Source organism: Dama dama, chromosome 5, assembly GCF_033118175.1.
Source record: "Dama dama isolate Ldn47 chromosome 5, ASM3311817v1, whole genome shotgun sequence".
Taxonomy (NCBI): domain Eukaryota; kingdom Metazoa; phylum Chordata; class Mammalia; order Artiodactyla; family Cervidae; genus Dama; species Dama dama.
The window spans coordinates 33,030,719-33,052,278 of record NC_083685.1 but is presented as its reverse complement, the minus strand read 5'-3'; the positions used below and the strand labels follow the sequence as shown (position 1 = coordinate 33,052,278).

The window sequence follows — 21,560 nt, the reverse complement described above, 5'->3', positions numbered from 1 at the left end:
AGTAGTGTTCAACTGCTCTAGATAATCACTTTATTAAATACAGTGCAAAAACAAAATATAAATAAATAAGAAACAATGTGGTAGGGATGGTAGAAAAATTCACAGATTATAAATACAAAACATGATGCGAACCTTAGAAGATTTATACATTAAAGGAGAAGTAGACTATATTGTATGCTGGAAAAAAGCACGGGACCAAATGATGTGAAAGAACCTACTTGATACACGTTTAGTTTATCCTGTTCTGTTATCCTGACAATGAGCATTGAATTTGATGAACTTTAAGCACAGAGGATTTGCATAAGTGAATGATATAGTTCTCCTCAAGTTCTTTAGTATAGGAGCTCAGTAACAGGACATCACCACCCAGCTTAGTGGAAACCAACCTTTATATTCCTTATTTAAAACAGTTACAAATCTTCGACTATCTATACATATTCTACTATGGGATTAGTGATGACATTATTTGTCCTTCCAGGAATAGACAGCATCCATGTTTCCACACAGCTGAGGCAATAACTAAAAGACGTAACAGTAAAAGAGATATCAAAGGTAGAGGTCCAAGAATCTCGTCTCACAAAGTTTCAGAACTGGGACTCAGGGGACCTCACTGTCCCAGGTCTCAATTCACTTCCTGTCAGCACAGGTTCTTGAAGATGCATTCATTGACTCTCTCCAAGCACAAAAGCACAATTACTTCTCATCCCAGCTGATATCCAATCCTGGCCATTAGCTCAGTTATAAGACAAGACTAAAATCATTCGTCATTTTCTCTAATAATCCTCTCTGTCTCTTTATTTTAACAACACAGTCTTGAGATTCAGTCCATAGAATTTCTTAAAAACACCTAACTGAAGAATAGCAGGACTTTTCCACTGTTATTTTTTATTGAAGTATCTGTTCAATTCATTCTGAGCTCCAAGCAAAATGCTGCATATCCGTGTTTTGTTTTACCCAAAGCAGAACAAATTTGTCAATAGTGATTCTCTTCACAGCTGCTAGAGTAATCATTCACTCTTCTGTTTAAAACACGCCCACCGTGTTGCATCTAAACTCTATGTGGTCTTGAAGGTGCTACAGGCTCTTTGCCCGCCTGCTGTTCCTACCACCACAACTGGATTTGGCCTCCAGGGCCAGGGTCATTGGAGGAGCTCCCCCAAGATGGCCTGCTTATTTTTACTTAAGGCTCCCCACTGCCTAGAATCCTTTATCCTTCAAGTTTTACAATGCTCACTCCTTCACTTCAATCAAATCTTTGTTTAAACATCACTTCCCCAAAATACCCTTTCTTAACTTCCTGCCTAACACATGCACACAATCACATCAATCCCAGTCATAGAATCATCATAGCATAATCACAATCATTGCTTTCTTTGCTTGCTTGCTTAATCACTCAGTCTTGTCCACTCTTTGCGACCCTTTGGACTGTAGCCCCTCAGATTCCTCTGTCCTGGGGATTTTTCAGGCGAGAATACTGGAGTCGGTTGCCATTTTCCTCCTCCAGGGGATCTTCCCCCACCCAGGGGTCGAATTTGTGTCTCCTGCATTGCAGGCAGATTCTTTAATCACAATCATATTACATATCTTTTTATTTGTTTTTTTTTTTTAATCTGTCTCCTACTCTAGGAAGTAGCTAAGGAAGAATAGAGCCTAATGCATGGTTGCTGCTGCTGCTAAGTTGCTTTAGTCATGTCCGACTCTGTGCGACCCCATAGACGGCAGCCCACCAGGCTCCCCCGTCGCTGGGATTCTCCAGGCAAGAACACTGGACTGTGTTGCCATTTCCTTCTCCAATGCATGAAAGTGAAAAGTGAAAGTGAAGTCACTCAGTTGTGTCTGACTCTTCATGACCCCATGGACTGTAGCCCTCCAGGCTTCTCCATCCATGGGATTTTCCAGGCAAGAGCGCTGGAGTGGGTTGCCATTGCCTTCGCCAATGCACGGTAAACACTTGCTATTTTAAAAATAAACAAAGAATAAGAGAATGAAACAAAGTTTATAATAGCCAGGACATGGAAGCAACCTAGATGCCCATCAGCAGATGAATGGATAAGGAAGCTGTGGTACATATAGACCATGGAATATTACTCAGCCATTAAAAAGAATGCATTTGAACCAGTTCTAATGAGATGGATGAAACTGGAGCCCCTTATACAGAGTGAAGTAAGCCAGAAAGATAAAGAACATTACAGCATACTAACACATATATATGGAATTTAGAAAGATGGTAACGACAACCCTTTATGCAAAACAGAAAAAGAGACACAGAAGTACAGAACAGACTTTTGAACTCTGTGGGAGAAGGTGAGGGTGGGATGTTGCGAAAGAACAGCATGTATATTATCTATGGTGAAACAGATCACCAGCCCAGGTGGGATGCATGAGACAAGTGCTCGGGCCTGGTGCACTGGGAAGACCCAGAGGAATCGGGTGGAGAGGGAGGTGGGAGGGGGGATCGGGATGGGGAATACGTGTAAATCTATTGCTGATTCATGTCAATGTATGACAAAACCCACTGAAAAAATAAATAAATAAATTTTAAAAAAAGAACATAAAGCAAGTGCTTTGCAAAGATCAAAAAAAAAAAAAAAAGAAGTAATAGAAGTTTGTCTAGAAGTCATGCTCCTTCAAAATGAATATCAGAAATACATACAACACTTGATGAAATTTGACATTTTCAAAGTAGAAGATTGAGAACACAGCAAAAGCACACATCCTCTGTCAAGGTGAAGTGAGGAGCCAGCATTAATAAGACCTCAGCAATGATAGCCCCCAGAGACATCCAGACTGTTGTCTTAATCAGAGTTTTTGAAGTAGACTGTAGCCCACCAGGCTCCTCCGTCCATGGGATTCTCCAGCCAAGAATACTGGAGTGGGTTGTCATTTCCTTCTCCAGGGGATCTTCCCGACCTAGGGATCGAACCCAGGTCTCCCACATTGCAGGCAGACGCTTTAACCTCTGAGCCACCAGGGAAGCCCCTTATTCTATTCTATATCTATGTAAATATAACACTGTCACATGGTCTTATAAATCAGCTGTAGGTAGCAAAATCATGGCAGCCATGAACAGCATCATTTCTGTGGAAGGACCCTTTTCTGCTCAGTTCAGATGGTTGGGCATTCATGGTTAACTCAGGATTCTACTCATTCTCTGGATGGTCTGAAATCCTGAATTCAATAAGTAATGATTCAACTCTGATACCATCCTAGAATTGTTGTATCAGCAGGAATGTGTGAAAGTCATGAGCAGAATGGTCCTTTCTCTCAAAAGGACTGGAAGTTGAATGTGCCTTTGAAAACATACTGACTTTATATAGACCTTTAATTTGTTCTTAGCCCTCTGTTTTCCTCATCTACACTTTTAGCAACATGTCCTGTGTTGGTCTATTACCTAAGGTTGAAATATCAGAGGCAGCTGATGACTGCTGTCCCTTCTGCCTTCTGCCATCACCAAAGCAATGTCAAATCCCAGGTGTGTATCAGAACCCCCATCACATATCTTATTATAAAACTTGATTTTGCAGAAAGCACACTGGCCACAACCTAAGTACTTACCTTAAGAAAGAAAAGTGAAGTCACTCAGTCATGTCCGACTCTTTGCGACCCCACGGACTATAGCCTACCAAGTTCCTCCATCCATGGGATTTTCCAGGTGAGAATACTGGAGTGGGCTGCCATTTCCTTCTCCAACAAAGTACTTACTTTAGAAAACTACAAAACAAATCTCTAAAACAATAAGAGGAAAAGAAATAATGAAAAATTAGAACAAAAGAATCAATGGATTTAAAAACAATAAAACTAAGAAAAAATAGTCTGAATCAAAAGCTGGTTCTTTGAAAGATCAATAAAATCGATACCTCTATGCAGGCTAGATAAGAAAAAGAAAGAAGACATATATTACCACTATCACCCACGAAAGAGGGAAGTTATTACTGCTGACCCCATGCATATTAAATGGTTAGTAAGGAAATTCTGAGTTTGCCAAATATTCCTTTGCATTTCTTCCATAACTTTTTATGGAATAATAGCAGGAAACCATTTGAAAAAAGTAATCAATTATAATAAAAACTTTAAAAGAAAACTAGAAATACAACAACTTAACAAAAGTTATACGTATTTTAAAAAAATAAAAACCTTATAGCTAATATCATCTTTTGTGAAGCAGGACTAATTCTTTTCACATAAATCCAGGGGTAAGGCAAGAATATCTTCTTTCTGAGTTCCTATCCAGCACTGTACTGGAAGTCCTAACATTCAATAAGATGAGGAAGAGAAAATTAAATATACACAAAATTTAAAAGAAAGAATGAAACAGTTTTTACTCAAAGGTGATTGACTGTGTAGATAGCCTGAAAAATAACCAATAAAATGGATAGACAATGAAAAATAATTAATGAATACAGCATGGTAGCTGATATAAAGTCAGTATGCTTTTAAAAATCAGTTGATTTCCTATCAGTTCAGTTCAGCTGCTCGGTCGTGTCCAGCTCTTTGCGACCCCATGAACCGCAGCACGCCAGGCCTCCCTGTCCATCACCAACTCCCGGAGTCCACCCAAACCCATGTCCATTGAGTCGATGATGCCATCCAACCATCTCATCCTCTGTCATTCCCTTCTCCTTCTGCCCTCAATCCTTCCTATATATCAACAAAGAAAATTAGAATATTAAATTTTAAAATTCCATTTACAATGTACCAAAAATTTTAAACAAAAAAAGCTGATTAAAAAAAAAAAAAAAAACTAAGTAAATGGAGACATTTTGTGTTCATGGATTAGAAAACTCAACGTAGTCAAGAAGTCAGGTTTTTTTTTTTTTCCAAATTGATATATTGACTTAATACAACACTATCAAAATACTAGCAATTTTTTTGGTGGTAACAACAAACCAATTCCAATAATTATACGCTGGGAAAGCAAACACTCAATTTCAAGATTCACTATCATGCAACAGTAATCAAGAGAGTGTGGTATTGGTGAAAGAATAGACATATAGTCAAAGGAATAAACAGAGAACTAAGAAATAGCCCCACACAGATAAAGTCAACTGATTTTTGACAAAAGCAAAAAAGCAATATAACACAAGGATAGTCTTTTCCATTGATGGTGCTAGAATAATAAAAAGTCCCCATCTTTTTAAAGAAAGAAAGAAAAAATAATAAAGATACTGGACATAGATCTCACATTTTCCACAAATATTAATTCAAAATATACCATTGACCTAAATGTAATGCAAAGTTGCAAAACTTCTAGAAGAATACATAGGAAAAACTCTGCATTACCTGCAATTTAGTGGTAATTTCAACACTGAAAGCAAACCCATGGAAGAAAAATATATGTATAAGTTGAAATTTATTTAATTTTTTGAGGGTATTAAATCTTTTTTGTTTACACATAATAATGGATGATACACAAGCTTCATTCCCTGGCTTGAGTTCACAAATCTGTGGCAGGGCCTAGCTGCTACAAAGAAGAAATGCTTTAGACAATACTCAAGTGTGTGGGCAAAAAACTTGAGGACTGTACTTGTGACCAATTGTGTAACAGGTTATTTCAGTTTCTATTCTGTGGAATGCATAAAGCATTTCAACAAAGGATTTTAATGTAGATTTCTTTTTTGCACCCATGTTGTTGATTGCTAAATGTAATAGGCTGAACATGACATTGAATAAATGTACCTCTCTTTTTTTTTAATGTGTTATGTAACATTTGTCTACTCTGAAGCCATTTTGATAAACTATCCCAACAGTATGAAGTTAGAATTCCTTCAGGGTGATGCCAGGTTCCATTTGAAATTTATTTGCAACCTGCTTTGGTGGAGAAGCTGTCACTTCTCTGGTTCTCATCTCCTGCTAAGCTTGGTTTCCTGGCAGTAATTAACACCATTTGCCCCTGCCATAGCTACTGTTGCTACTGGAACCACCATAGCCACCTTGGTTTCATGGTTTAAAAAAGCATTGACCTCCATCATAGGGGTCAGAACTCCTGCTTACAAAGTTTCCTCCTTTCATGGGTCCAAAATTGAAGACTGATTGTTGTAATTACCAAAATCCTTGTGGCTTCCTGCCACCTCCAAAACTGCTCCCATCATTATAGCCATCCCCACTGCCACCATATCCACCACCACCATCATGGCTGCCACCAAAGCCACCTTGACCACTGACGTTTCCTCCATGACCAGACTTGTCATTCCCACCAAAACCACCTCCATGACCACCACCAAAGTTTCTAGAACCACGTTGACCTCTCTGGATGGATGAAGCACTAGCCATCTCTTGCTTAGATAGGGCTTTTCTTACTTCATAGTTGTGGCCATTCACAGTGTAGTATTTCTAAATGACAATCTTGTTTATGGAGTCATGGTAATCAAAAGCTACAATGCCTCTCTCTTTGCCGCTGCCTCTGTTAGTCATGATTTCAACCACTTCAATTTTACCAAACTGTTCAAAACCCCTCAGGTGATGTTCTTCAGTGTCTTCTTTAATGCCACCAATAAACATCTTTTTCACAGTTAAGTGGGCACCAGGTCTTTGAGAATCTTCTCTGGAGACGGCCCTCCTTGGTTCCACAACTCTTCCGTCTGCCTTGTATGGTCTTGCATTCATGGCCGCATCCACCTCCTCCACAGTAGCCTGTGTGACAAACCTCTGGAGTACTTGGTGCTTGGAACCCTCATCACCACACAGCCTGTGAGCATTCCGCATTGCTCAGAATGGCTCCTCAGACTCTCTTTGGTTGTTTCAAAGCTCAATCCTCTGATAAAGAACTTCTGCAGCTGTTCAGGCTCTTTGGGAAACTCTGACTTAGACTTGATTGCAGTGGAGAGGGAGAGGCTTCAATGATGCTTACCCAGCAGCATCCACAGGCAAAAAGTAGAATTTATTTAATTTTTTAAAACATTTACAAAAGCAATGTTCTGCAAAAAAAAAAAAACAAAAACAAAAAACCACCATTAAGAGAATGGAAAATCACAGATTAAAAAAAACTGTGAATCACTTATAAGATAAATGACATATCCAAAATATAAAAAATTACATAATAATAAAGTGTCTCAGTCCTCTATACTAAGAAAACAACTTTATACTAAGAAAACAACTTAATAAAGAGCAAAAAACTGAATAAAAAACTCACCACTGAAAATATACAGTGGCAAATAAGCATATGAAAACATCCTCAATGTCATGTGCCTTTAAGGAAATAAAAATTAAACAGTAATGACATACTACTGTGCACCTATTGGAATGGCTAAAACCTAAAATCTGACAGTATCCATCACTGATGAATATGTGGACCAACAGTAACTCCCATTTACTGCTGGTGGGAAAGCAAAATGTTATAACTGCTTTGAGATATATGTTGGAAGTTTCTTATAAGCTAAACATAGCTTACTGGAGATGAACTCCAGTTTTACCCAATTGATTTGAAACTTATACAGAAATCTGCACATGAATGAATTATAAATCAGCTTTACTTACCACCATGAAAAACTGGAAGCTACCTAGATGTATTTGAATAGATGAATAAATGAATAAACCATGGTATATTAGTATAATGGGATGTTATCCAGTGATATAAATGGATGAACTATCAACCCACAAAACAACATGTATGAATTGTAAGAATATCACCAAGTGAAAGAAGCTAGTCTTGAAAAGGCAGCATATTTTATGATTCCATTTGCATGACATTTTGAAAAAGACAAAACTATGGAGAAGGAAAACAGATTAGTGATTGTCAGGGTCTTGGGAGTCAGGGAAGTGTTGATTGATTGAAGCACAGAGAAATTTTTAGTGCTCTAACTATTTTGTTTCATACTATAGTGTCGGACACATATTACTATGTACTTGTCAAAACTCATAGAATCTTTCACCACAGGAAGTAAACTTTAATATACACAAACAAAAATTCAAGGAGGTCAGGGATCCCAAAATGGAAGGCAAACTGTGGCAAGAGAATCTAACTGTATTACAAGTGTGTGATATAAACTCTCAGAGAAGTGAAGAGAAGTTGCTCAGTCGTGTCCAACTCTTTGCGACCCCATGGCTGTAGCCTACCAGGCTCCTCCATCCGTGGAAATTTCCAGGCAAGAATACTGGAGTGGTTGGCCATTTTCTTCTCCAGGGGATCTTTCTGACCCAGGGATTGAACCTGGGTCTCCCACATTGCAGGCAGACGCTTTACCATCTGAACCACCAGGGAAGCCCCAACCTCTCAGAGAAGGGTGTGGAAAATGTTTTGATATAAGCAACTTTGGAAATAAATGGACAAAAAAGAAACTGCTTGTAAGCACTGTACTCCAGTAGGTAGCATTGTTTCTTGCAGGAGTATAGGTTGATAATTCTGAAACCCTAGATTATGCTGGAATTGAACAGATAGGTAAATGGATGCCAAATTACAGAGCCAGGAGCCTCACTGTTGGGGGGGAAGTTTACACAGAAGCAAGGGGAGTAGCTAGAAGAACCCATATAGTTATGGATTGGACGTGGTGCCTTCAGTGTGAACTCATGTTCAATTTAACATAAATATAGATGGAGAGATCCAGCAATACTTAGAGCAAAAGGTTGCCTGGAAGACTTAGGTGTAATGAGCACATCCAGCACAGAACCAGAGCTCCTTGAAAAAAAATGGTTGATTCTAGGCCTGGGGAATGTAATACACAATATGAGCCTGGAGCATAATTAATCCAAAAAGTAGGAAATGCTATATTAAACACGCACACACACAAATACACACACATGCACACACACATACACACACAGATGGGAGCATGTAAAAGGGGAACAGAAATCAATTGAAAAAGCTCCCAATGGCCAAAACTGGAACCATTCTAACAATTAAGCAAATAACATATTACTGGATTATGACTCAAAGCATAAAACAAATACCTAGAATCCATACTCATCTAAATAAATGATTAACTAAATAAATAAATGACTGAGAATAAAAAAAAAAATGCCCAGTGTAGAAGAATTCCAAATAATTTATGTAGATACTGTCCCCTTAATATGGTGGAGCTGGTGGAACATCACATCCTTCCCTCCCACCAGTCCTTAGTGACTTCCTTCCAAAGAATTCAGGATGAAAATGGGGCAAAGGAGAAACTATGTTGGAAACCGTGGTGGACAAATATTATCTGACCCAGGTGATCAAGGTTGGCATCAACAATGATAAATCATGTTGAGAATACGTATCCTTGTTGTGATTTGATGAAAATGCCACTTTATCTATGACTTTTCTCCCAAGACACATATCCTCAGTCTGTTCACGGGAAATAGAAAAAGACAAACCCAGACTGAACCACATTCTACAAAATATCTGACCAGTATTATTCAAAATTGTCAAGGTCCTTGAAAACAAGATAAGTCTGAGAAATGGTCACAGCCAAAAGAATTCCATGCAAACACAACTACTAAATGTTGACATGACATCTTGTATTGGATCCTGGGATAGAACAGCAGAAGAAAAAAATTAAAGAAATTTTAAAAATATGGTCTTGAGTTAATAACATTGCATCAATACTGATTCACTAATACAACAAATATTTCATACATAGATAAGATGTTCGCAATCAGGGAAATAAGATGCAGAATATAAGAGAACTCTCTATACTGTCTTTATACCTTTTCCATAAATCTAGAAATTTCTTAAAATAGAAAAGTTACTAAAAATTGCCCTTATGTTTGGAAAAGATGAAAACTCTAACTTGAAAAGATATGTGCACCCTAATGTTCGTAGCAACACTATTTACAATAGCCAAAACATGGAAGCAATACATACTATATGTATATGTACACATACAATGGAATATTACTCAACCTGCTGTAGCACTGGGTTGCACCATAAGCAGTTGGTGGAAATTAAGCCAGTTTGGACATAAAATTTTTAAAAAAAAGAAATTTAAAATGGTTTGACCTAATAATCCACAGAGAATGGTCTTCAGTGTCAATAGCATGTAAGAATTTAATAACCACTGTCAAAATAGGCCTCCAAAAAGGTTGTACATCAATTTATATCAATGGCAGAGGAGAGGACAGGGTGCATCCACTCTTGGTCAGTGGCTCAGTCCCAGGGCGGCCAGTGGCAGCAGTGAAGCCAGAGAGCCCTCCACTCCTTGGCATCCTCCAACGTTGGCTCCAGCCCTCCCCGGACCCTCTTCCTGGTGACTTCAGCAGGGCCGCTGCCTCGGTCCATCGGCGGCATGTAGACCAATCTCTGACAGCTGGTGAAAGTTCACACATTCAAGGAGGACCAGCAAGTGGGACAACCCGGCCACCAGACATGTAATCTAGCTACATAGAGCACCAAAAGGACACGTTTCTGCTAGTCAGGGCCTGACAAAACATGGTCCCCTGGAGAAGGGAATGGCAAACCACTTCAGTATTCTTACCTTGAGAACCCCATGAACAGTATGAAAAAGGCAAAAAGATATGATACTGAAAGATGAGGCCCCTGAGTCAGTAGGTCTCCAATATGCTACTGGAAAAGGATAGAGAAATAATTTCCAGAAAGAATGAAGAGCCTGAGTCAGAGCAGAAATGATGCCGAGCTGTGGTTGTGTCTGGTTGTGCAAGTAAAGTCTGATGCTGTAAAGAACAATATTGCATAGGAACTTGGAATGGTAGGTCCATGAATCAAGGTAAATTGGAAGTGGTCTAACAGGAGATGGCAAGAGTGAACATCGACATTTTAGAAAACAATGAACTAAAATGGATGGGAAAGGGCAAATTTAATTCAGATGTATATTTACATTATATCTAAGGGCAGGAATCCCTTAGAAGGAATGGAGTAGCCCTCATAGTCAACAAAAGAGTCTGAAATGCAGTACTTGGGTGCAATCTCAAAAATGACAGAGTGATCTCTGTTCATTTCCAAGGCAAACCATTCAATATCACAGTAATCCAAGTCTATGCCCCAACCACAAATGCCAAAGAAGCTAAAGCTGAATGATTCTATGAAGACCTACAGGAACTCCTAGAACTAACACCAAAAATAGATGTCCTTTTCACATAGGGTATTGAAATGCAAAAGTAGGAAGACAAGAGATACCTAGAATAACAGGCAAGTTTGGCCTTGGAGTACAAAATGAAGCAGGGTAAAGGCTAACAGAGTTTTGCCAAGAGAACACACTGGTCACAGCAAACACCCTCATCCAACAACATAAGAGAGGATTCTATACATGCACATCACCAGATGGTCAATACTGAAATCAGATTGATTATACTCTTTGCTGCCAAAGATGGATAAGCTCTATACAGTCAGTAAAATCAAGACCTGGAGCTTACTGTGATCATTAGCTCCATATTGCAAAATTCAGGCTTAAATAGAAGAAAGCAGCAAAAATCACTAGGCTATTCAGGAATGACCTAAATCAAATCCCTTGTGCTTATATAATGCAGGTGATGAATAAATTCAAGGGACTAAATCTGGTAGACAGAGTGCCCACAGAACTATGGACTGAGGTTCATACCATTGTATAGGAGGTGTTGACTAAAACCATTCCCAAGAAAAAGATATGCAAGAAGGCAAAGTGGTTGTCTGAGGAGACCTTACAAACAACTGAGAAAAGAAGAGATGCTAATGGCAAAGGACAAAAGGAAAGTTACACTCATCTGAATGCAGAGTTCTGGAGAATAGCAAGGAAAGATAAAAGAGCCTTCCTAAGTGAATGATGCAAAGAAATGGAGGAAAACAATAGAATGGGAAAGGCTAGACATCTCTTCAAGAAAATTCGAGATAACAAGGGAATATTTCATGCAAGATAGGCCCAATAAAGAACAGAAATGGCAAGGACATAACAGAAGAAGAAGAGATTAAGAAGAGGTGGCAAGAATACACAGAAGAACTGTGAAAAAGTCTTAAAGACCAAGATAACCACAATGGTGTGGTCACTCACCTACAGCTAGATATCCTGGAATGTGAAGTCAAGTGGGCCTTAGGAAGTATTACTATAAACAAAGCCAAAGGAGGTGATAGAATTATAGCTGAGCTATTTCAAATTCTAAACGATGATGCTATTAAGGTGCCGCACTCAGTATGTCAGCAAACTTGGAAAAATGAGCAGTGGCCACAGGACTGGGAAAGGTCGATTTTCATTCCAATACCAAAGGGGGAAATGCCTAAGAATGCTCAAACTACTGCACAATTGCATGCTTTTCACATGCTAGCAAGATTATGCTCAAAATCCTTCAAGCTAGGCTTCAACAATGCACGAACTGAGAAATTCCAAAAGTACAAGCTGGATTTAGAAAAAGCAGAGGAATCAGAAATAAAATTGCCAATATCCATTGGATCACAGAAAAAGCAAGGGAATTTTAAAAATAAATCTACTTTTGCTTCATGATTATGCTGAAGCCTTTGACTGTGTGGATCACCACAAACTGGAAAATTCTTAGAGATGAGAGTAACAGACCACCTTACCTGTCTCCTGAGAAACCTGTATGCAGGTCAAGAAGCAACAGAAAGAACCAGACATGAAACAATGAACTGGTTTAAAATTGGAAAGGAGTACTTCAAGGCTGTATATTGTCACCCCTCTTATTTAATTTATGTGCAGAGTACATCATGAGAAATGCCAGGCTGAATGAAGCACAAGCTGAGACCAAGATTGCTGTTAGAAATATCAGCAACTTCAGATATGCAGATGGTACCACCCTGATGGTGGAAAACAAGGAGGAACTAAAAAGCTACTTATGAAGGTGAAAGAGAAGAGAGAAAAAGCTAGCTTGAAACACAACATTCAAAAAAAAAAAAAAAAAGGTCATGGAATCTGGTCCCATCACTTCACGGTAAATAGATGGGGAAAAAGTGAAAACAGTGACAGATTTCATTTTCTTGGGCCCCAAAATCACTACAGATGGTGACAGCAGCCACAGAATTAAAAGACTCATTGGAAGAAAAGCTATGACAAGCCGAGAGAGTGTTTTAAAAGCCAAGGCATCACTTTGCTTGATTAAGGTCTGCATAGTCAAAGCTATGGTTTTTTCAGTAGGCATGTCTGAATGTGAAAGTTGGACCATAAAGAAGGCTGAGTGCTAAAGAACTGATGCTTTTGAACTCTGGTGCTAGAGGGGACTCTTGAGAGTCCCTTGAACAGCAAGAAGGTAAAACCAGTCAATCTTAAAGGAAACCAACCCTAACATTCATTGGAAGGACTGATGCTAAAGCTGAAACTCCAATACTTTGGCCACCTGGTGTGAATGGTAGACACATTGGAAAAGACCCTGATGCTGAGAAAGATTGAGGGCAAGATGAGAACGGGGTGGGAGAAGATGAGATAGTTGGATGGCATCAATGACCCAATGGACATGAGTTTGATCAAATTCAGGGAGATGGTGAAGGACAGTGAAACCTGATGTGATGCAGTTCATGGGATCACAAAGAGTCAGACATGACTGAGCAACTGAACAACAAAAACAACACAAAAAGAATGAAATAATGCCATTTGTAGCAACATATATGGACCTAGAAATTATCACACTAAGTGAAGTAAGACATAGAAAGACAAATATTGTACGGTATCACTTATATGTGGTATTTAAAGAAAAGGATATCAATGAACCTAAATACAAGACTGAAACAGAACCACAAACATAGGATACAAATTATGATTACCAAAGGGAAAAGAGTTGGGGGAAAGAAACAATTAGGAGTTTGGAATTAGCAGATATATCCAATGATATATTGTCAGCTACAAATCGGTAATTGCCTTTGGCACTGGCCATCAACCTCTACAAGGATTAAATCATGTGCTGCTGCAGCTGCTGACCTTCAACACCCCTGAAAGGAATTTAATGTGGAGAGAAGAAATGAGGTACTCTCTGCTCTGGGAAAAACTGGCAAAACAGGTCTTCAGTTAATATTAGATAATTTCAGAAGATTTTATGAGTCCTATTCTCGTATCTCCTCATATTTAGAAAACCACTAAAGTCCTTCATGTTCCTTATGACTAGCAGAAACCATGAGACTAGCAGAAACCTTCTGAAAAAAATACGTGCCAGATTGCACGTACTCCTCCTTCACCAAAGCCACATATATTACTGACCTACACCACCCTCCACCATGCCCCAGTGTTCACCTCTTTGCAGCAGTTTCTCAGAGCTATCTGAGGCACGGTATCCTGGACTATAGTCCTCACTTTGTCCCACGTACAACTTAACTAACAATTTTCACATTGTGAATTTTTACGTGGTGAATATAAAATATATAAATAGCAGGGACCTACTGTATAGCACAAAGAATTATATTCAATATCTTATAATAACATATAAAAGGAAAATAATCTGCAAAAGAATATGTATCTATATATAGACACATATATATGTATATACATTTTCTTGTTGTTCAGCTGCTCACTTGTGTCCAACTCTTTGCAACCGCATGGACTGCAGCAGGCCAGGCTTCCCTGTCCTTCACCATCTTCCAGAGTTTGCTCAAACTCACATCCATTGAGTTGATAATGTGAGTCTTCCACGTCGCAGGCAGGCTCTTTACTGTCTCAGCCATCAGGAGTTACATATATATACACATATATGACACATATGTATAACTGAATCACTTTACTATATACCTGAAATTGACAAAAAGTTGTAAATTAACTATACTTTAATTTTTAAAAGTTATAAAAAATACATTGCCCCATTGGTATTCTTAAAAGTTAGGCACAAATTCAAACTCAATAGGATATATCTTCAATTTTCTAGGAACCAATTATTCTCATTTTCATTTCCAAGTGAATTATTAAACACAATAATTTGAACAAAGGTTTAAAGAGCTTTACCCTAGATGTCTCTTTTGTTTTAATCATGAAATTCAAATATGCATAGTGTTATAGATTGTATATTCCTTTTAAATTATTATAACAGTGTCCAAAAAAAGGGGGAAAGAAGTCAAAATCTGATCATTTACTGTTAAGAAATGTCCTAATTTGAAGAGCTCTGTCAGAAATATTTTTACACAGTGTACTGTGTTGCATATTGTCCCCTCAAAATTCATATCCACAGTAACCTCAAACTGTGAACTTATTTGGAAATAGAGTCCTTGAGGATATGATTCGGTGAATCAAAGTGATATCATCCTGGAACAGGGTTGGCCCTAATTCAATGACTGGAGTCCTTATAGGAAAAGAAAACAGACACAGGGTGAGAAAAAGAGAGGAAATAGACACAACACACAGACACACAGAGAAAATCAGACAGATAATGCCAAGTGACATTGGAGACAAAGATTGCAATGATGCAGCTACCAGGCCAAAAAAAGGCAATTGGTATCTGCCAGAAGAAAAATCTTTTCCTAGAGCCTCTAGCAATTAGCATTGTCCTGGCAACCTCTTGATTTCAGGCTTCTAGCCTCCAGAACTGTAAGAGAACAAATCCTGTGGTTTTAAGCCACCAAGTTTATGGTAATTTGTTCTGGCAGATCTGGGAAATGAATGCATACAGATTTGCAGGGTGGGCAATATACCAGGATGAAAGTGGTGCTTATGTCTTTCTCAGAGCTAATTCCTTCTGTTGTATTTCTCTTTCTCCAGCAGTTGCAGACTGCTGGTGGATGCAGAAGTGTTGAAATGAGCACTGAGTCTTGATCTCAGAAAACATCACATTATCACCATCTCCTCTCATCAGACCTATCACAGCTTCTCATCTCTAACTAGCAGATTGTGCTATTTGGGTGAAGTCACTTTCATTAATTAACAATTCCTTTCATAAGTCAATTATTTTCTTTTCTAAGCCCAAGAGCCTAATTTTAGCTACTTAACCTCATTATGTCCTTGACATCACTTTGGTGAAATTCTAAAACTTCTTTCATTTACTTTCTTGCTGCTGCTGCTGCTGCTAAGTCGCTTCAGTCGTGTCCAACTCTGTGCAACGCCATAGACGGCAGCCCACCAGGCTCCCCCGTCCCTGGGATTCTCCAGGCAGGAACACTGGAGTGGGTTGCCATTTCCTTCTCCAATGCATGAAAGTGAAAAGTGAAAGTGAAGTCACTCAGTCGTGTTTGACTCTTCATGACCCCATGGACTGCAGCCCTCCAGGCTCCTCCATCCACGGGATTTTCCAGGCAAGAGTGCTGGAGTGGGGTGCCATTGCCTTCTCCGTTACCTTCTTGACAAAAAGTAAAAGTACACACCAAACAATCATATTAAAATTTCTCCTGTAATTAAATCTTTCATCTAAAGTTAACATGGCTGAGAAGAAGAGAATATAAAGGGTCTTTGGTACCAGTCTTCCCAACACTATCTTTTATTTCTGAAATCCATAAAATGCTCCAAGATAGTCTACTGGAAAAAAAAAAAAAAGGTCAAACTTAATTTTTATTCTGAAAAGAAGGTCTTGAGAATTGCAATATTTTCCCCCACCCTCATTCCTATTGCTTTGCCTGTGGAACTATTAATGTAAGATATATTAAAATAAATAGGAAAGAAATGAGATTTTAACAGTGAGAAAATGAGAGAGCCTTTTCAGCAAGATATTTGAGTTCCTACAGTAGAGAAGTGATTTCACAGTATAGGTGAGGCAAAATCACAGGAAGTAAAAGTCCTTTTTTAATTCAAAATGGGGAGGGGCTGGAGAATATCATTCTAAAATAAATGTCTGCTAAGTCTACAGCAGGCTTTAATTACCTGTGAACCAGAAACTATGGAAGGTAAATAACATGGTGACATTAAGACTCCCAGTAATGTAGGTCATTATTTTTACAGAAAAGCAATTGCAATAACCTGCTTAGTATTTTCCTCTCAATATTGCTGAGAAAGAAATAGATTGGCACTAACAAAAGAAGACCTGACAAGTGAGTGATACACCTAACAACATCAACTCCCTGGATAACAGCCTTGCTTTTCTGTCCACATCTTTTCTGAGCTGCTTTTACTCTTGACAACCCATAAAATAATTCCTTTTCATATGCCCCATGGTTCAACATTTATTTGGTATTTGTATACAATAAAATTCAAAGTAAGCCACAAGTGTTCAATATTAGAATACAGGTAGGATGAAAGAAAGTAAGTGTTAGTTGTCCCGTCATGTATGATTGTTTGCAACCCTGTGGACTATAGCCCATCAGGGTCCTCTGTCTATGGTATTCTCCAGGCATGAATACTGGAATGGGTAGCCATTTCCTCCTCCTGGGGGTGTTTCCCACCCAGGGATGGAACCCAGTTACCGTCTGAGCCACCAGGGAAGCCCTGAATCAATAAACACTAATAACTATATACATGCGCTAAGAGTAAGCATCAGAACTCATCTCTGTGTATGCTTGGAATAAATAAATACAAGTAATGACAATTACCATCTACTATGCCTGTGCAAAGTTCAATAAGATTCATACTTCCACTTTTGTCAAGCCCACTCCACTGTTTCTGGTTGTGGTTCCCAGAAAACAGACTTTTAGAAGGACTTTTGCTTATAGGAGGTTTGCCAGTTGTTATTATTAGAGAAATAAATAAAAACTTGCCTTAAAGTAGTAAAGCGAGAAGGATTGGGGAGAAGGAGACATTGAGTTTGGATGCAGTCTCAAAAGTGGTCTCGACCAATCAATCAGGGTGCTCTTAAGTTGGTCTGACCCTTCAAACATGCCCCAAGAAAGAAATCAGAGCCTTTTAACCCTATATTAATGAGTCATTAGAAGTGTCTGATGATGGGAACATGGTTTAACAGCAGGAAAGACAACGCTCTTTCCAAGGCAATTGGCAGAGAAGGACTCAGTGGTGGGCTGTCAGCCAGGAACACCCCATCACCTGGGGATGAGAGTCACAGCCCAGATGGGAGGACTGGGAAGAGCATCTCTGCATCTACCTTAGTTTCCCATTGGTCCCCAGTTTTCCCATCTTTGCTTACTTAATGCCACTACCATGACCTGCTCACATCCTAAATCTTCTCACCCTTTTACAAGTCTTGGTCCTGATGGCTCATGGTCTGTATCCATGTCCCTAAATACTTACAGTTTCTGCACTCAGTCAGGACTTTCATTTTATTCCAGTAGAGCCAACAAGGCAGCTGATGCATCCCTAGAGTCTGGGAAAGACTTTCTATGACTGTAGTGGATGCCACAGATGTTCCACCCATAATCCCTCATCCCTACCATTTCACTTTACATGGGCTGAATGCCAATTGCTAGCACTACATTCTGTTGCCTTATGATTTTTGCAAGAGCTCATTTTGACCATCTGTATACAAACCAGGGAAGCATGGGAGAATCTAAACCAAAGATTGATGAAAACTGGAATATAAAATATCTCAGATCTCGTGCTTCTCATCTGGAATCCTACTGATACGTGTGTTCTGCCCTGGCTACCAGATTTCCCCAGTGGGGTCAAACTCCAGTTGCCCACAATGGTGACTTGGTTACCACTTCCCTTCTCTGTGGCACTTGAGCACTCCCTGATGAAGGTTTCTGAGATTGTCTCCCAAATGTACTACTTAAAGGCAAATCCTTATGTATTGGCCTGGTTCATGGATAGTCCAATTGAAAACAGTTCTATTAGTTCAAATATACCTAAAGGGAGAAATTTTGGGTGGTGACAGAAGATAGGAGTAGGGGGGAAAATAAGCAAAAGATGAATTTATAAATGAAGATTAAAAGAATGGAGTTAAGATAGAAAAAATATGTCAGAAGAGAAAAATGCCAATATTTCAGAAGGTTGATTATTGGTATATTTTTTTCCACTACATATTTTGGTTTAGAGCCAGCATATCCCTAAACTAACTATTTTAATGAGATTTACATACATCATTGTTAGTCATCATCTCACCACCAGTAAATAAATAAACAGATAAATAAATTGTGGTGTATGTCAACTGTATGCATCTGAAGGACAGGAAAGATGGATCTGTGTTACAAGCATGTGTTGTTCCTTAATTGTCCAGCCTCAAACCCTCAAAAGATAGTGTCAGTCCCTATCTTTGGGCATCGTTGTGTAGCATCCTGCAAGGTGGCTCCCACATCCCACTATGGAAGCCAAAGCAATAATATTACATTCCTGCTCTAGCACGATTACTGAATAGGCTCCTCAGAAGTTCTCTTCCTGGACTTTGAACCTGAGTTGCCAAACTGATGGAGATGGCATTCATCACAGTGTCAGCATTTGGATCAGAGTGTTTCTGCAGGGTGACCATGCCTGTGGATCCTGCAGTGAGGTCTTCGCAAGCTTCCAGTTTCTTGCCTGTTCTTCCAGTGTAGCTTTCTGCCTCCAACCAATTCCATGAATCCGTAATATCCCTTCAATAAATGTCATGCCTGCTAAAGGAGGAAGATTCATGCAGATGTACCAGGTCTATGTAGCAGCTAAGAGTCCCAAGGGAAACTTGGGAAATTTGGAACTGGTAACCTGACCATGATGGAGAACCCATGAAACTCTTGTAAATATTTCTATGAGACCACTTAGAGCTTCCTGATACGTGTCATTGCCAAGCTTTGATCATTGTATCTTTCCAACATATTCCTTTAAGGTGCTTACTTTATTGTTCTCAATCAAAGAAATGTAATGTATATTTTTAAGTTAAAATTGTAAGTGTATGAATTTTATAATTTATCTACATCTAAGTCCATATGACATTTTTTAATCTTTCTAATACCAGTTATTTGTGTAAACCTGACTTAAAGTTCAAATGTACATCTCAAGTTGCACATTTTTTTAATCTGACCAATATCACATGCTAAAAAAGAAATATATATTTCCCATTAATGATTTATTTTAGTTTGCGTTAAGAGCAAATGCAGAAGAAGTTGCTAAACTTGGTAATAAAGTATTATGAGAAAATATTGAGAAAGTTAATTTAAACTGTATATTTAAAACTCAAACTGATAAAAAGGTCCCTCTATAAAAGTTTTCAAAAATCATCATTTTCAAATATATTCTTATTTTAAAAATCAAATTTATGGTGCTTATTTTTAAAATTAATTTATTTTTTATTGAAGGATAATTGCTTTACAAAATTTTGCTGTTTTCTGTCAAACCTTGACATGAATCAGCCATATTTTTAACATTCAAAATACAAGACTCTTCCTATTTAAAATTAATTAAGGAAAAATAAAATTTAAGCCAAAGAGGAACATCCTCCATATATTGGGTATGTAAATGTATTTCAACTGTATCATGCTAACTGACCCAAGACATCTTCCATTGTTTTGATTATCTGCATGGTTTATCAGGAAATGGAGTGGGAAAGTAACAATCACTTGTGTGGTTAGATTTATCTTAATTTTTAAACTGTTTAGTTTCATTTATCAGAAAGAAAAACCTCTGTAATTATTTCTAAAGACAGACAAATTGATTTAAATCTGGATGTGAAGTCTTACCATGGTTGGAAAGGCAGCAGTAAATACATGAGTGTATAAGGTCTTGCTGACGTCTAGGTTCACACAGTGATTAAACCAAATAGAAGTTTAGTCATTTAGGGAAGATCTGATTAATGTTCATAACGAATGAGTTAGTATTATTATTTGTTGATAAATACAGCCATTAATTATTTTTGCATCTTGGCCTCATACTAGAGATAGAAGAGTGGATTTTATGATTTATGCATCACTTAGGACACGGTCTCTATTGACCATAATAATGATCTATCAAATAATGAACTACCAAAAAGTGAAGTAGCTTTAATGTAAAGATTTGACATATTACTTCCCAAAGTACATACCTCATCTAGTTTGAAAAGACCACTTTTGAGAAATTGGATGAAAAGTAGAATTTTTAAACTCTACTTTCCCATAACCTGCATACACAAAATAAAGGTCTTTTACATGTCATATAAGATGTTGCAAAATCTGGGTGCTCTAAGCTTTTTACTTATCCACATAAACCACTGATTCCTGCAATACTGAACTTTTGAAAGTGTCTTCAGTTTTTCACGTCTTTCTTCATGCTTCCACTTAAAAAAATGCTCTTTCTCTATTCCCTCATTTAAGGCTTATGTCAAATATCATCTCCTATGGTAAGCTTTCCCTAACTCCCCAACTTTTGTGCTCATCTACTGCTACATGACCTCTTTTGCATAACTCTGTTGGTGCCCTGATGGTCTGTTTCAAAACAAAAAGATAGATTTGGAAGAAATTTCAAGGTGACTATGAGCATCTTGGTGGCAGGCGCCATGTCTTGCTCTCCTTGTCTCAGACAACTAGCACAGGACCTGACATACGCCGGGTCTTGGTATGTTTTCATTTTACAAATGAATGAAAAAATGTCACATTCCTCTATAGGACCGATGCCTTGAAATATGCCATCCAGTTATTGGAAGAGTTACAGAGACAAAAGCTTGAGAAAATATCTTTGGTGTGCAAAAACAGGTACTTTTAATCAGAATTATTTTTCTTATTGAATTACTCCCATTGATAAAAAATGCCCTTTTGTTTTCATTTTTCTGATATACAGTATCCATACTTTGAATTTTCTTACAATAGTTGAAATGGAAGGTTTATTCACCTTTGGTTTAAATCCGTTGTACAGATATGTAATTTAATGACTTTTGATAGCTTGTAATAAATTAAAACATAGACTACAAATTACGCAAGGAAAGAGATACACTGTGAAAACAGTAGTGAGGGTCTAAAAGCTCATTATTTTACTTTG

At 38.2% G+C, this 21,560-nt stretch overlaps 1 pseudogene; it reads right to left on the bottom strand.

Moving 5' to 3' along the window:
* Positions 1-5,874: 5,874 nt before the first annotated feature.
* Positions 5,875-6,800, bottom strand: LOC133055524 (heterogeneous nuclear ribonucleoprotein A1-like; annotated as a pseudogene).
* Between the last annotated feature and the right edge of the window lie 14,760 nt (positions 6,801-21,560).